This window comes from Thermobia domestica, chromosome 14 (genome assembly GCF_964235325.1).
Source record: "Thermobia domestica chromosome 14, izTheDome1.hap1.1, whole genome shotgun sequence".
In the NCBI taxonomy this organism is placed as follows: Eukaryota; Metazoa; Arthropoda; class Insecta; order Zygentoma; family Lepismatidae; genus Thermobia; species Thermobia domestica.
Window position 1 is genome coordinate 142,112,545 of NC_137467.1, and position 16,435 is coordinate 142,128,979.

The following is a 16,435-nucleotide window of genomic DNA, read 5'->3' on the forward strand; positions in this document are numbered from 1 at the left end:
TGATTTATAATTAATAGGCGGACAGTTAGGGGAAGTGGGGGGAGAATATGGAATAAGATTGAAATAATAAAAAAAGAAGCAAAACGAAGCACGTGATGTTTTACTATGAACCGAACATTACACCACTTTTTTTTTCGTTTCTACCGCTATATTTCCCACTTGCTTCCTTCCCCTTCCCTCCTGTTTTGGATCCACTAAGCATTCTACTGCAAATGACAGACGAAACTGTCGGCTATAGACGCTCACACAAAACGTAAGCAAGCTACTACGTGACAAGAAGGCTCAAACAACGTGGCGATCAAACTCTGAATTCTCCCTCGGGAGGCTTGTGTCACCATGTGCGCGAACTGGCTGCGCACTAGTACTGTGCGTTGTCTGGATTCTTTGTGCCATTCTTGGCATACCAAAATCAGACTTACTCGTCATATTTACGGACCAAATACCGTCCTAATTTTCACCAAAGTTCGCCGAGGAGGCTATCAACTTTTCCTGTGGTGAGTACTATCTAATTTAATATAATTTTTGTCGAATTAAGGCAGTATTCGCCCTGTAAAGCGCCTAAAATGCAGGCAATGTGATCGCGATACCTCTAATACTTTACATACTTGTCATGTTTGCCACTTCTAACTTCCGGCGACGATGGAATTGAATTAACATCGTTGGGAGTTTGAGTAAACCACGGATTTTAAGCTGGCCAAACAGGCTGGAAAAATCCACAGCACCCTTGGTAATTATTGATCGAGTTAGAGAACCATCTAAGAGAAAGGTTTTCTACGAATACAAGCTTGAAGCTGAGTGTTGTAGCAGGCAATGTCGGTCCGTTTCAGTGTGTTGGCTTCGCGAAAGCATGTCTGACCGTTCGTTTTCGTGTTGTCCAGTGAAGCTAGGCGAGTAATATTCAAAAGACCGGTGTGGTAGCAGCGTGGCAGTATATATTATTATTCCGCATTTCTTTATCTTTCAATTTGTGTGGCAAGAAGGGCATGACAATACATGAGGTGAGGATTTTTATATCAAAAGACACCGTCAGAAAATGTTTATTTATTGTAATAAACGTGGATTTTTTTTTAAATTTGCGCAAACCTTGCCTGTATTGCGAATGTTTTGCTGGAATTTTCTAAACAATACTGCGCTAAATTGCACTAGCGAACGAAGTGTTTAGTCTTATACGTCAATATTTATTTTTGTTTTTCAGTGTTTGTAAATATAGATAAGATTTGTTGATCTAATACTAGGAATCAGTGTTGATTTCTATAACCAGGCGTAGTCTCCTGTGTATAAGGACCTGGTTGAAAAAGAAATGCAAACAAAGATGTCGTGTGTGACCCTTTGTTTTCAAATTGCATCTGCGTGGTCCCGGGTTCTATTCCCGGTGGTGGTAGCTTATGCGATACATAGTAGCTCAAATAGTTGGTCCTGTGTCTTAAAGCTCCCTGGTTGAAAATTGCTTTCAAGCTCCAATTATCTATCAAATATATTGTAAATATATTCCATTCAAAAGTTGTAATGGGGTCTGTGTGGATCTTTTTATTGTTAATTTTAATACTTGTTGCTGTGGTATCTTCGTCTTTTTAGAAAGTAGAAGTGGTGCTACTGTTAAAATAATTTAACTAAATTCTTCAGTTTTAATATTATATGAATGTTATATGTAGCCAGCACATTGGCTTTACGTGTTCGTTGGTATAGGGCTATATATCTTTGTAATTCGTTATTCGAATTCTTGATATCTCAATATATCATAATGTCAAATTACTAGTTTGGCAAATGATCTATAAGGAATCGAATTCCGGGAAAAGATGGACTTTGGAATATTAACTTCGCACTCGTGACATTTTAAAATTATGATTTCAAGGGGTGGCCGAGGGGGATTCTCCAGGAGCTGTATCTCCAGTCGTGCTTGATGGGGGTTGCCAGTAATTTTCAGTGGAACTTCTCACCCCCGTGTATTAAACGTTTGTCCCCAGGTTTAAATATTTTAGTCACCACGGGTGAATTGTTTCAGGTGGTGTCCTTGGGGGTATTGCACGATGTGGATTTTATTATTATTATTTTGCATTGTGATATTTCACCCTTTCCAAGTGTATTGAAAATTTCTCCCAGGGAAAATTGTTAAAATTTACAAGTGTATTTGGGGATTGAAATTGCGGCGGTAGATGGTATAATGCTTGTTACACGTAATGCGATTATGGGAGTGATAAAAAAAGCTAAGGGAAAAGCAAAGTAGTGCGGTGTGTGTGTGTTATATGACGATTTGTTTCTTTTTCTTTCTTTTTTTTTTTTCTCATCGCTGAGATAATCGTTTTTATGTCAGGAATTAAAACCACTGCTGAATAAGAAGTTCTAAGTCAGGCAGCAAAAGTTGTGAAAGCGAATGAAGAAAAGTGTGATGTATAATGTGTGTTTTTAGGAGAGGTGGGGTGAGAGAAACTAGCACTTGGCACTACCAGACGTGGACTGCTCCAGTCTATCTTTAGCCAAGAGCTGAACAGAGTTATTTTTGGTGGTAGCCAAAAAGCCATCATCCTGAAGAGGTGGATTGGGAAGTGTCGCCAATTTATCAGAGGGGCTGGAACAGTTGTGCAGTTAAGACTTGTGCCCCCGCCCTCTCCTCTCGGTCCTCTGCACTCCGCCCTATGCCATCACTTTGCCGGAGGCACAAGGCTATTGTTTCTAATTTAGGGATACAAGTTGATGAGCTGGTTTACGACGGAAGGATAGGACTTGACTTTTATTTAACGTAGTAAACAGGGCTCCCAGTCGTCTGTTGCCAATTAATTATGGACTTCGACTTGATTATTTTTGGAGTGGTTTTCTGTTTGATTAGAACGGATAGATAGATCATTGGTGGTCGTAGTTTGTGTAGAGTAATCTTTTATACCTTAAATTTATTATTTTTATTGGATTATCTCATATATTACAGATCTTACATACATACAATTTAATCTCGTTTGGGTTGGTTCAAGATTACGCTTCCAGATTAATTATTGGCACAGTTCACCATGGGTTATGGCCTGCCAGATTGAAGGTGCGTTGGAGAATTTATGATAGCGTTTCTCAAACTGAGGTCTTCTTCGATTGACCATTAGTCCAATACAAGTAGAAGTGACTAACGTTCAAAAGTACGCGATATGATGAAATTTATTTTGGAAATAATGGTGGCACGGCTTGAACGTACAGAAAATTATATCCTTTTTTTAATCTACTGGAAACTACTCAAATTGTCCTTCCATTCTGAAGTTATTTACGAAACTAATTTCATCGAACGGAAATAACTTTTGTCACTGACTGTACAAAATAGGTAGCTCTAGATGACTCTTTTGTGTGTACACACACACACGGAACACTGTTTCATTTACGTGTAGATATTCCCAGTATATAAGAAAAAATGATGATCACTCGTAGTGAATAATTTACTTGTCTTAACCATTTTGGGCTCCGAGATCGTATAATCAGGAACATAGTTTTTGGTATTGTGGGTATTGTTTTTACATTACAGTACGGATATTGTTTTCGCAATCAATTTGTTAACGTAGCGTAATTATTAACTGTCGCATTGTATAAAATTTTGTATATAGATTTTTTTTTTTATGCTTACATTTTACCATTAGCATCCCTGTTAAATTAAAAAAAACGTTCTTATACTGTAAAATTTATGGACTCGTTACTTTGTGTTGTTTGAGAAGTTTCAACGTTGACTCAGAACAACTGTTGGCGCTCGTTGATCCGGTGATAGCGGGCATTTCTTCTGTTGTGTAAGCTGCGCAAGAGTCCGGCAATGCGTAAGGTAGAAGGTTATAAGGCTTTATGCATATGCACTTCATTGGTCGCCCTTGGTCTATAGTTTTAGGTTTCAGATTTTATTTTATTATTTTTCTTTTTTAACTACATGCAAGTGATTGCTGGAATCGTACCGTTCGATACGGATAAGCGCAGATTTTAAATGATTTAGTTGATGCAGGTTTGATCGGTGTTTGCAATGATGATTTCGAGGCTGGGCGTGGGAATTTTACATGAGATACTGTTATTACCAGTCACCTAGTGGCATTCCGTTTTCAGCCGTTTAGAAACGCGAAAATAAATGCCGATTTTCAAAATGGCTCGAAATCGAAAGCAGATAAGTGAGTCGTGATAACGGTATCTCATGTAAAATGATATTGTCTATGGCGCTCTTGTTCCACATTTCGATTATATTTGATCTATTTGAAGATATCGCATAATTACTGTGAACTTAGCGGCATTTTAAGTTCGCCGGGATTAGGCCTCTTAAGAACTATGGAAACCTTTGGTCTACAGCATCGAAATTAAAGTTTTTTTTTTAAAGATTTGACTGTAAAGGCAAATTTATTACGGAATGTAAAAATTTAGTCCGGATTTTGAAATTAAGGACCACTTGATTTGGATGCGTGTTTCCTTATTCATAGTCTCTTTTTTTTTTGAATAATTGATTATTGAAGAGGTTAGCGGAGGATCTTAGTGCACTGCAGGAGATCCTCTTTGAGTAAGTCACCTCCTAATGTTAATAGGTTACGATTAATGTTGAAACCTAATAGTAGAGGTGGAGTTTCGGTAATCAGAAAAACACTTGGCTATACCTTTGCGTTTTTCGTACTGATTTCAACTACTTTCTGTTCAGAATTTTCGCTGTTCTGTTGCTTGGGAAATCCAGGTGGCTTGTGGAAATCCCAGTGTTAGTCCTCAGGTTGTATCTTAGCAAAGTAAAGCATCCTGTGGTGAGGTAACTAAATCATGCGTCTTTCCAGCGTGTCTTGCAAAGAAGCTGTTCATAATTGGACGGACAACTTCATATTACATTTCATTCGGAATTTCTTTACGGGGGGCGCGGTGGCTCAGTGGTAGAGCGTTCACCTCTGGTGCTTGGGGTCCCGGGTTCGATCCTAGCCCCCGCCAAGTGAACTTTGTGGTGGACAAACACCGTGCTCGGGGTTCTCCCGTTTCCTCCCACTTTCTTCATGCCACCATTTCACTCATCTCTCATCATCACCGTCTCCTTTAGCCTAACCGGCATAACCGTGGGACGTAAAACTCAAAGATTTCATTTCGGAATTTCTTTGGATGAATTTCCGATTGTATCACTCTACTGTTAATAGCAGATCTTCTCATTGGATTTTGTTTGTTCTGCAGTTTGAAGGAAAGAGATTATGCCCTCCTCTATCGTCTATTGGGTAAGCGTGTATTTTTTTTTGCACGTGGTCCTGAGTTCGATTTCCTAGTGGGATTTGGTTCGAATCCCACCTTAAACTGGAAGTCCGTATCTTATATAGCTTCCCTAAAAAAGGGACGCTAAACTTCTACAGAGAGATAATAATTACATAAGACTAATCAAAATATTTGGAAAGGAAGGACATTAGGAAGCATAATTATCATCACCAGGAGCGGATTCAGGATTTTCTGACGGGCTGCAGCGATAACTACCAGTAAATTTGATTTTTAAAAATCGTGTTAAGCAAATTAGAGAGAGAAATCGCCTTGGATATACTGAGTGTCTGGTCTCGGTGAATCCTTTTCCGTCAGTCTTCAGAAAATTGACTTAAACTATTGCTTTTGCAAAACTCCGCTTTCTTTTAAACCCAAATGGAAAAATGTCAGTAAAAAATTTCGGGAATAGTTGTTATTTTTACTTCTGTCCTCTCGCTTTGGATGGTGTATATTTACCACGAAGAAAGGGGAAGGGGTACATGGCACCGGTGTGCCCCCGAAATCTGGCCCTAATTACCATCATCTGACATGTGTTGGAATCGATCTGTAACTCTTCGTATCACTAGAGATAAGCTTTTTACAACTTAACTGATATACCTCCCCTCTCCTAATGAGGTATTTAAGAACTATCCGAGGAGTGTATGGTTGGCGTCTTTGCCGTGCATGCTCGGAGTTCATGTTCTATAATGTATAGTTTTGCGTTTCACGGTTATGGCTTTTAGGCTAAAGCAGAATGATGATTATTAAAGTATATGATCATGAAATAAATTGCTGTCTTAGTCTGGGATTGAACCAGGGACCTCTCAACCAGAGGTAAGCGCTCTACCACTAAGCTACTGTTTTGCTCAAGTTTCTGAGAAGGTACCACATTTGAAAATATTTCAGTTTAACGTCCCACAATTGTGCCCTTTAGGCTAGGAGGACGATTATTAAAGTAAGTGAATCATTATGGAAGAAATGGCGGAATGGGAAAGTGGGAGGGTACGGAACTATCCCGTGAAAACCCACGATGTTGTGTACATACATACTTTGGCGGGGATCGGACTAGGGACCCCACATACCAGAAGTAGGCGCTCTACCATTGAACCACCATGCCCCCAGGTACCACATTTGAGTAAGTGGCAGAGCAATCACTTCTGGTGTGCAGGGTCTGTAGAGTGATTCTAGACCATTTGAGTTTATAGTGGATAAGTTGGTTTCTCGGATGTTATTTCTTCCCTTTTCCCCGTTTCATCATTCAATCGATTCATCATATGCTAGCATTCGTTATTGTTTCCTTTTTTTCTACAGAGCATTACCGAGGGACTTGAATTAAATATTTCGATTTCCATTAGCCTATAGAACAATCCCTTATACGAAACAAATTTCCAGTGCAGGTGCTAAGTAAATAGTTGCGTCTTGAAAATGAAATTCAATCTTTACCCATCACTAATACTGCATTAGAATAGATGCCTCTTGAAATCACTCTCTGACTCACCATGTTAAACAACCCAACGGTATCACTAGTCCTTATTCTTAATCTAGTGCCCAGAAGGTGTGTTTCTGATACAGGAGATTCTGAGTTCGATTTCCGGTGGGGAAACATAGAAACCCTACAGTCTTCGGATTTTACTTTAAATCAAATCTTTCACCCACGATTATGCCCGTTAGGCTAAAGAGACGGACGGTTAAGGTGAATGATAATGGAAAAATTGGTAGAATGATAATGTGGGAAAAACGGAAGTACCTCGAGAAAACTCACGGACACTATGTTCACTACAAATTACTTGACCGGGATCGAACCAGAATCCCCCAAGCACCAGTGTTCCACCACTGAACTACTATACTCTACCCCCACAGTTTACTTGAGATTTGTAGGTCTCTTCCCGCTTAGCCTCGCTGCTGACAAAGGATGTGAATGTGTAATTAATCAGTGATGCGAGTGTGAAATTTTGTGTGCGCGCCATGTAATATAGTTTTTGACGAAAACATGAACAAATCGGAACCACATGAATTAGTTTGGTTATATATAAAGAAACTGAGAAGTATGCAAGAAGTGACGTTTGGAACAATCGGGTTGGGTATTACAGTGGGACTTTTAATACATGCGGTACCAATTTTTGATTGTCCGTATTTTGGGATCTACTGGATAGACTAATTTTATCAACAAACTTGATACCTAGGTTTTGACTCTGTGTGTATATCCTGGTCAAAATTAGTGACTCATCAAGTCGTTCCTGAGATTTTCTCTCCCGAACGGACATACGCACAGTAAAATTGTAATATAGGGGGCGTTTGGAAACTTCTCCAGAAAATTATAGTGGTGCTTGTGACAAGTCGACCGTTGAAATATTTTTCATATGTTTCACTTGAGCTTAATTGTAAAGATGCGAAGTTCTTAGCGCACTCCGATTTGCGTTACGAGCTTCATTTGCCTGTCAATGTATACTAAAAAAAAAAAAGCATCATAACATTTGTTTGCCTATATTGTGGGCACTTTATTACTGTAAAAATTGCGTGGATCGTCTAAAATATTGCTTGTACTATCGATAGTTGGCCTTCTATGTTAATTAGGTATAGATTATAATTATGCCTAATTAATGAAATAATTAATGCCTCTTGATGTAATTAATTAAGCAGAATATACATTATATATTCTGCTTCACTGTAGAATTACATTGGTTTCATAAGACAAAGGCTTACATCGATTCTGAGTACCAAGAAGGTACCTTTTCTGCTTCACAGTTGGTTCTGTATTTGTTAAATCTCTGTGGCTTAAAAATAAGAAAATAAACTAGTTTACAGCATATCAAGGCAATTTGAAGCTCCACAGTTCTATTTTGTATGATGAACGAAATAAAAATGTATATGACAGGAATATGTATCGTCAGTTCCTTCTTCTGTTTAAATACTGTATTTTCACCTTGTGCTCTTGGTTCCTTGGTAATCCGATTAATGCGCCAACGTACGAAGTTGAATGCGTTTAGACGATATGTGATTTAATGACTACTGCCTTTCGCATTTGACTATGGAACTGCTAATGATATTTAGCTATAGTTTCTAACTTTATCAGGCCACTGCGGTTGGTTTTTGCCATTCCACACTAAACACATTCTTCTGCGCGTGTGTGTGAGTCTCTGTACACCACGGTAACTTTGAGAGAAAAGAAATACTATTTTGATTAAAGGGATATTCTCTGCACCTTAATATTGGCCCACACATTTTAAGAGAAGATTGATACTCATGATTTGAAATTTATTTATTTATTTTTTCTTCAAGATCTGACGAGTATTTACTATCGCTTGAAGGTGAGATGGATCGTGATTAAGTGAAATAAAAGTTTATATGTTTGTGTAGTGAGCACAAATTCACATCTACGCAATTGCTCCCGATTTATTATGCTAATGACTTGGGACTAGCTTTTCTGCTTTCTGATTTTGATGTGCAGCACAGACGATAGTACTGTATCTAGAAATAAACGAGAAACATGGTATGCCTTACAGTTATGCAACCCGCCTTGTACATAGCTTACGCGGGTTGTCTAACATTGTAGGATATGTAGTTCGCAGTCATCTGAATGAATTCATTTTTCCGGTTGTGGCAATATGATTTATTTTCATATGTGGGAATATGCTTTATTTTCACGTATCCGTGTATTGGTTCCTGTGATTCTTTATTTCTACTTAGAACATTAATAACGTATTATAAGGGGGGTACGTGAAAAATGACATCCAAAATTGCTGATATTAGTGTCGAATTGATCGTTTTCGGGATCGTTTAGCTAATTGGTGACAGTGCCGATTCATGTACATTTCAACTTAAGTTTACGCAAGAAAGGACATGACAGCCAGTTCAGGAACTGACAGAGTCAACGCAGGAGGCGTTTATCTTCGTTATTTATTTCACTTTTTTTCTTTACGGATATTTCAGCTATTAAGTTAGTATATTACATGAGTGAATAAATTGTTGTATTAACTACCAACAAGTTCTTTGATTGCAAGGGAAAGATGCTCTTCATTGAATCTGGTAGATCTTCACAAGGAAACGCTGCATTTATTCACGTTTAACTGATTCGTTCCATGTGTTTCCTTCTAATTCTTGTTCTAAGTTGCAGTTTGTAATAAAAAACAAACAAACAAACAAACAAAAAAAAAACGAAAGAGCTCCTTCGTGGCTAAATGGTTAGCGTACGCGCCTTTGGCGTGGGACACCCGGGTTCGATTTCCGGGGTTAACTCATGTTCGGATTCCACGTCTCCTATAGCCTCACTGCTGAGACGGACACTGAACTCAAAATCAACTGAACTCAAAGATTGCTAAAATTTCGCTGATATATTTTTTCTTCAATTTCTTGCTTATTTTTTTAAACTTAAAACTTTGGCTTCTGTGGACAAGTGTGTGGCAAATTCTATAGCCGCGCATCGTAAGGCTGTTTGTCGCGAATTTCATGCTTAACAAGAAAGTAAAATAAGTCTTACACGGCTTCCCAAAAGTCTAGAATTCCGGCTTTTGTTCGGGTTTCTTTCTTATGTGCGGCTCTGTCTCAAAAATCAGTTTGAAGGAAATTGGAAGAATGATTTTCGTCAATAGTTGCGTTAGCGTTGCAGCTGTAATATTGAGCGTATAACAGAGAGGTTCTACTTCGTAACATTCGAAAACAAATCTGTACCTGAGTCGTTTCTGTCTTCTCGTCTTGTTGACAACTGGCTACAGTTACTTGACATCTCCAGGCTTCTTACAAAGCAGTTTAGTGCGGGTCGTATGGTGCTGCATGTGCATGGTAGACTTTAATTAATTCCCGACTTTCCGACCTAATGAAGCCGATTAGCAGGCTGAACTTAAAAAAATAAAATGAAATTCTATAATTGATCATTTCTTGTCCTATCCATATAATTAAAAAAAAAAAGCACTTTTTATAACGAAACCCGCTCTTGTTTATATTTTCTAACCTCTCAGTACAGGCCAGTACTTTTTAAACGCTTATATAATACATTGTATGTATTAAAAATTTAGACATTTTTAATACATACAAAAAGTATTGTACATATCTGAAGATAAATTTTATATCTAACTAAACTGAAGGAAACACAAAAGGACATTCAATGTACAGTATCAATAGATTAATTTTTTTAAAATAGACGAAGCATTAGCGTAAAGCGTAGATCTATTTCACAAACAAATGGATTATTTATTTATTTTAATGCCCATTGGTAAATCGTGATTACACAAACGGGAAAAAATAACCCTAGAAAAGTAAAACTTTTTTTTTTTTTTTTAAGAACTTGATAATTGACCGCTTTGCGGACTGTTGACAGTTCGCAGAGACGCGCTTTTGTGGAGTTACAGGTCAAGTAGATCGTTTAAAAAAGTTATTTAATATTTCAAGTCGGAGTTTTCTTTTTTGGAACTAGACCGGATAATCGAAAGTGTACTGTATTATTTTACTTCAGGTCAGCACCCCGGGGAAGGGAGTCTAGTGAATTCGGACCTCTCCATTCTTGGGCTCGAATTGAATCTCTCAAACAAAAAAATATCAGTGTGCGTCTGCTTTATTTAGTGACTTTATTGAATACTGGTTAGAATATGTTCCGAAATTCATGTTATTAAGTTATATAAAGGCATACGATACCTCAGTGGTAGAACCCTCACCTGTAGTGCGTGGGGTCCTTGGGTCGATCCTCGACCAAGCAAGTTTGTGGTGGACAGCATTGTGTCCTTGGGCTTTCTCGGGTATTACAGTTTCCTCCCACCCTCTCATTCCAGAAATTCTTCAATCATAATTAATTTGCCTTAATCGTCGTCTCTCTCAGCCTAAGAGGGACATTTTCATTTTTCTTAAGTTTTATATATAAAAAGTTGGAATCATAGTGATAAGCTTATCTGGAATTCACATTGAAGAACAAACTAGAACGAAGGAAGTCTAAGATTGAAGTAGCTCATAAGGATGGTGGATTTTGGTCAGAGGCAGTAGTGTTAAGAGTTCTAAAAATTTCATTAACCTGTTAGTTTTACGTCCCGACAGTTGTGCCGTATAAGCTAAAGGGGGCGGTGATAATGTAAAATGAATGAACTGGTTGTGTACAAAAAGTGAGGGGGCCCTGAGAAAACACACACACATACGCGAACTGTAGAGGTACTACGCACCGAAGAACACAGTCTCATTGAGCCATTCCGGCCTCTATTCGAATAATTGTTCCATAGCACAGCCTCCCGACACAATATCTGTGCACTGGACCTCAGGGTATGATTCGATGTATTTTGTTACACAAAATCCAAATTCGAAACCCCAAAAAGGTCAGTCATGTCAGTTTTTTGTTATGGGGGGAAAACTTGAGCGATTTTGGATAGAGAGGATACATGTGACAGTCATACAAAAAAAAAAAAAAAAAAAAAGTTTAGCGGCCCCCGGGGTATGGATTCGGTGTATTTTGTTACACAGAATCCAAATTGCAAAACCCCAGGTTGATTGACCATGACAATTTTTTTTTATATGCGACAACCTTTAGCGATTTTGGATAGGAAAGATATACACAATACAGCTATGAAAAAAGAAAAAGTTCTGTTCAGCGGTCCCCAGGGGGTTTGATGTATTTTGTTACACAGGATCCAAATTTCGAAACCCTAGAACGACAGACCGTGTCGGTTTTATTTTATAGGTGTGAAAAACGTGTCCCCCCTATCCAAAATCGCTCAAGTTTTTAGCCCATAATAAAAAAATTGACACGATCGATCTTTCGAAATTTGGATTCTGTGTAACAAAATACGTTGAATCATACCCTGGGGCCTGGTACACAGTTCTTTTATTTCTGTATTTATTTATTTTGTGTGTGACTGTGTAATTATTCATTTTCCGAATTATTTGAGTAACGAATGTTCCAGGAATCCTTTATTTCAATTTTAAGAGCACTGGTCTGAAGTACAAAGTTTCATTTAACAGTGAGCTGATGTAATTGCGCACTGCTGCTGTTCCATGACTTGAAAACAATGGTATCAGACAAGGTAGGCTGTGATTTTTTATGTACTTTTTTTTCTTCCATTTGGGATTGGAGAAAGCTTAAAAAGAAAAAAAAAAGAACTATATACAATGATGGTTGAACTGAAGATAAATTGAGCAGGCGCTTTTGTTTTCGTTATCTGTAGTTTGTGTGTAAAGTCACGGAGCGGGGGGGGGAAAGGGTCTCTTAAAGATTCTTGGTGACAGTTGAAGGTCGACCCTGCAGGTTTCCCACGAAACAGGACCAACTTGCGGCATGGGATGCTCGCCAGGTATGACCATTGGAGCATGCTAGCTATGCTGACGACACGAGTTTCTCCTTTTCCTCGCCTTGTATTGTTTGGTCATCGAGTCCTCTTCTGTGAAGTTCCGCCAAGATATAAGGCAGTGATTCTGTCAGAAGTTTGTTAGTGAAGGGGAGGTAGTAAAGTTTTTTTTTTTTTTTGCTTCTTTCTAGTCTTCGTATTTGAAATTTTAACTTTTTTGTAGTTGCCCTCAAGGTCAAGAAGCGGCTCATTAGATCTTCTTAACATTAGATTGTACACAGTTTTATAAAGTATTCCCATGATAGAAGTTATTTTAACAGTATAACGATGAGCGTTTGGATGCCTGTCACCCTGTATTCTTAGTACTTTTTTCCTTGTGTTGTGACACATGAATTTTTCAACGTAGACTGCGACGAGGAAGAAAGCAAAAATAAATAAGAGTTAGTCTTTTTTGACCTTCGCTTAATGTTAGTAACAAGTTTTTTTTTTTTTTTTTTTTTTTTTTTTTTTGAGAGAGAGAGAGAGGGGTGTTGGATGGACCTCTGCTTATTTAAATTAAAAGTACGTTCTCCCTGCAATATAGACAAGCATACGCCTCCACCAAGAAAATGGTACCCAAAGGTGAGTCATACCAGTTGATATAAATTTCATTGAGCTGAACAAGGTATGGGTAAGCAAGTCCTCATGCGGAAAAAATCGAGTCTGAGATTGCGCCTCACTGAGATTAATAGGCGCGAGCCTCTTTGCAAAGTACACATCTCAGGTATCACTTGTTTGGATTAAGTTAGCTTGGTAGTAGAGTTGCCAATTTAGCCATTTTTGTGGCTCGATCTGGCCACTTTGAGAACCTGGCTGGCCACAATTTAAAAAGAAAAAAGAAAAAAAAACCACTAGTGACTTTTCTAGCGATATATTTTTTTTCTTTCTTTTGGCCATTTACAGACATTTTCTGAAGTTTGATGTGTTCTCTAAGAGGTAACATTCTAAACCCCACTGCTAGAATTGTCCCCATAAAATATAGCATTGATGATTATATTGATCACTATTCATATCTTACACAGCAGAGAATGAGCTCAAAACCTGTAAGTTACTAGTAAATGGTGAGTAAAATTTTCGGGGAAGACGTGTAAGTTTTAGTGAAAAAAATAAATAAATAAATAAACTTCCTGATAATATAATCCTTCTTTTGAAAAATTGATTTGAAACCGGTGAAAATCTTTTACTGATTTAGAGTTCAAGTTTAACTGGAATTTGAAGATATCGACAAAATTGAAAACTAATGACAAACATAAATTTCATGTAATGAGTAAACACGTCTTCAATTGAAAGATTTTTTGCGCAAGAAGTAAATCGCTACGCAAATGCTAGAGGGGACAATCTGTTTTCAGACTTAGTTTCGTTGACTTCTGTTGTTTTTAAATACTAATGCTTCCAAATTCGAACGCGGAAATGAAGAGTGTATTTAATCAGGTGAATGGAGTCAAAAGCAGTCAGGAACAGGTTGAAAACAAAATCTAAGAAAACGAAAACAAATGGTGAGAGTTGGGTTGTGCCGTGTGGAAAAGTATTATTTTCTATACGAAATTTCATCCACAGTTTTGCACCTAGTTGAAACAAAAGCAGCCCAGTACAAACAACCCAGACAGTAGAAGCTTCACCTCAACCCGAAGATGTGAGAAGAGTTTTGCTTTAATTTTACATTATTATAGGATTTGGATTTGTTTATCTTTGTCCCAACGCGGAAGTTTCCTTTTTTCTAGCCATTTCTGACCATTTTTAGCTATTGATTTTAGCCGCTTTTTCTCGCTGTGTGTTGGCAACACTACTTGGTAGTTGAACCAGGGGCGGATTCAGGACGGACTTCGGGGGGGGGGGGTAATACTGCTACTTAGATCTACTTTTAAGAGCTCCAAACTCTGGGATAGATTTAATTTATATATAAAATTAAAACTTTCCTCTTCTGGGGGGGATCGCCCCCCTTGAATCCGCCACTGAGTTGAACTTTGAATTTCCCAGTTATAAGTCGACCATAATTCTCGCGCATTAGGTGGGACCTGTATTTATAAAAACTCGCTTTTAGGTACTAGTGCGATGGTAATCGTTCAAAGAATAGTGTCGTTTCATATATCTTTTCATTTTCCCCTTAGATGTGTGAATGGGGGCTGGAGCGTTCATATCTGATGCGTGGGATCCCTGATTCGATCCCTGCTTACGCCGTTTGTGGTGGACAAACCCCGTGTGCGTGGGCTTTCTCGGGACTCTCCCGTTTCTTCCCACTTTCTTCATTCCACCATTTCTCAGCACTGTCTCCTCTAGCCTACACGCCGTAAGCGTAGGTCGTAAAACTGAAAGATGCCATTTAAACGTATGAATGAATTTGGTGAATCAAAATGATGTTGGTATTGCAATTCTCATTGTAAAAAGAAATAGGATCAAAAAACTAATTTGTAGCGTCATTTGCATTTGTTGGATTTCAGCATATCTGACCATAAATTTGAGAAGCCCATGATGTGAGCGAACAAGCAAGAAGGTTGCGCGTTTGTTCTCCATTTAAAAAAAAAATAACAAAAATCTATTTTTTCATCGTCTCGTCGCCGGGCGATGCAACAAGTTGGTTGGTGTTGGTAGCGAATAGGGGGAACGGGGCGACGATCTCCCAGAAGAATCGTCGAAGTCATTTGTGTGTAAATCGTGAATGAAATTTGTGCAAATCCTATCTTCCCGAGAGTTGAGTGAGTAGTGAGAGAGAGAGATCCCTCTCCTCCTTTATGTACCTTGTTCTGCTCCACTCTTTCTCCCTATTTCCCGGTTGAGTTTGCAATTACGAGTTCTTTTACACACTCGCTCTTTTTAGGGAGAGGATCACCGCTCTCTTCTTTGCTTCGCTATCTCTCAACCCTTTTCCCCCTCGTGCCCCGTTCATGCGCACGCTTCGTGAGCTATTTTTTTTTTCTTTTTTAATCCCGTTCCTCTGTGATGTAGTAGTGTTTAGGACCAAACCCTTTCAACACACACACACACACACACGTATATATACAAACGAGGCTAGCTGGCTAGGCCATAGGTAGGCACTAGGCAGACGTTCGTTGTGTTGGAGGAGAGGTGTTCGTTCGTTCTTGGGGCGGAAAATCAATAGAGAAGCAAGCTACATCTTTCCCCCCTCGTTCCACTACCCCTTTCTTAAGTCCTGTACGTCCACTTCTAATGCCACCTATAGGACGGAGGAGGACGGATTATTCACTGATGACCAGTAAATGGAAAATTATTATTATTACGGTGTAAATAATTGGCCGATTATAAAACTTCAGTTTCTGTTACTTGGAAAACTGTATGATGTATTTGTGGATTAACGGTCACTTAGGAGTGGTTTTCGGTCGATTGTCCCTATTAAACAAGAAACGCTATCATTGTAAATAGTGTTTGTCGGCGTTAGGGGGGAAAAGCCACAATACACACAATCTGCTACTTAACAGCTTGTTTATTGTTTTACATATACAGTATATATATATATATATATATATATATATATATATATATATATATATATATATATATATATATATATATATATATATATATATATATATATATATATAATGTTCCAGCAAAGTAAAAAAAAAAGTCAGTGTTTATTATTGGGAATGATCGACGTACCTTTTCAATGTCATGACGTTTTTTGATTTTTCTCGAAAGTTACGGATGAGGATTTACTCCAAAGCATCAAGTTGTTCAGCTAGATGTGATCTATGATATTCATTCGTGTTGTTATTCAATTCATAATATTATGTCGAGAATTTGAAGCTTAAAACTTATAAAACGATAATCATGGCTGTTGTACTGTGTGGTTGTGAAACATGGTCGCTTAAACTGAAAGTATCTGAGAATGAAATCTTGAGACTAATATTCGGACCCAAAATGGGAAATGGTGGGGAACTTCAAAACGAGGAATTGCATAATTTGTATCGTTTACCGAACATTGT

At 38.2% G+C, this 16,435-nt stretch overlaps 1 protein-coding gene across 7 annotated transcripts in view; it reads left to right on the forward strand.

The window, feature by feature from the left end:
- Window positions 1-294: 294 nt before the first annotated feature.
- sd (TEA domain transcription factor 1 homolog scalloped) overlaps window positions 295-16,435 on the forward strand; it is a 388,541-nt gene continuing 372,400 nt past the window's right edge. For 4 of the 7 annotated variants that reach the window (XM_081738951.1, XM_081738958.1, XM_081738953.1 and 1 more), the window contains exon 1: window positions 303-494. The gene's annotated coding sequence lies outside the window, so the exon portion shown is untranslated. Of the gene's footprint in view, window positions 495-16,435 lie in introns of all 7 variants that reach the window. The other 3 variants (XM_081738954.1, XM_081738957.1, XM_081738956.1) reach the window with 3 other exon arrangements.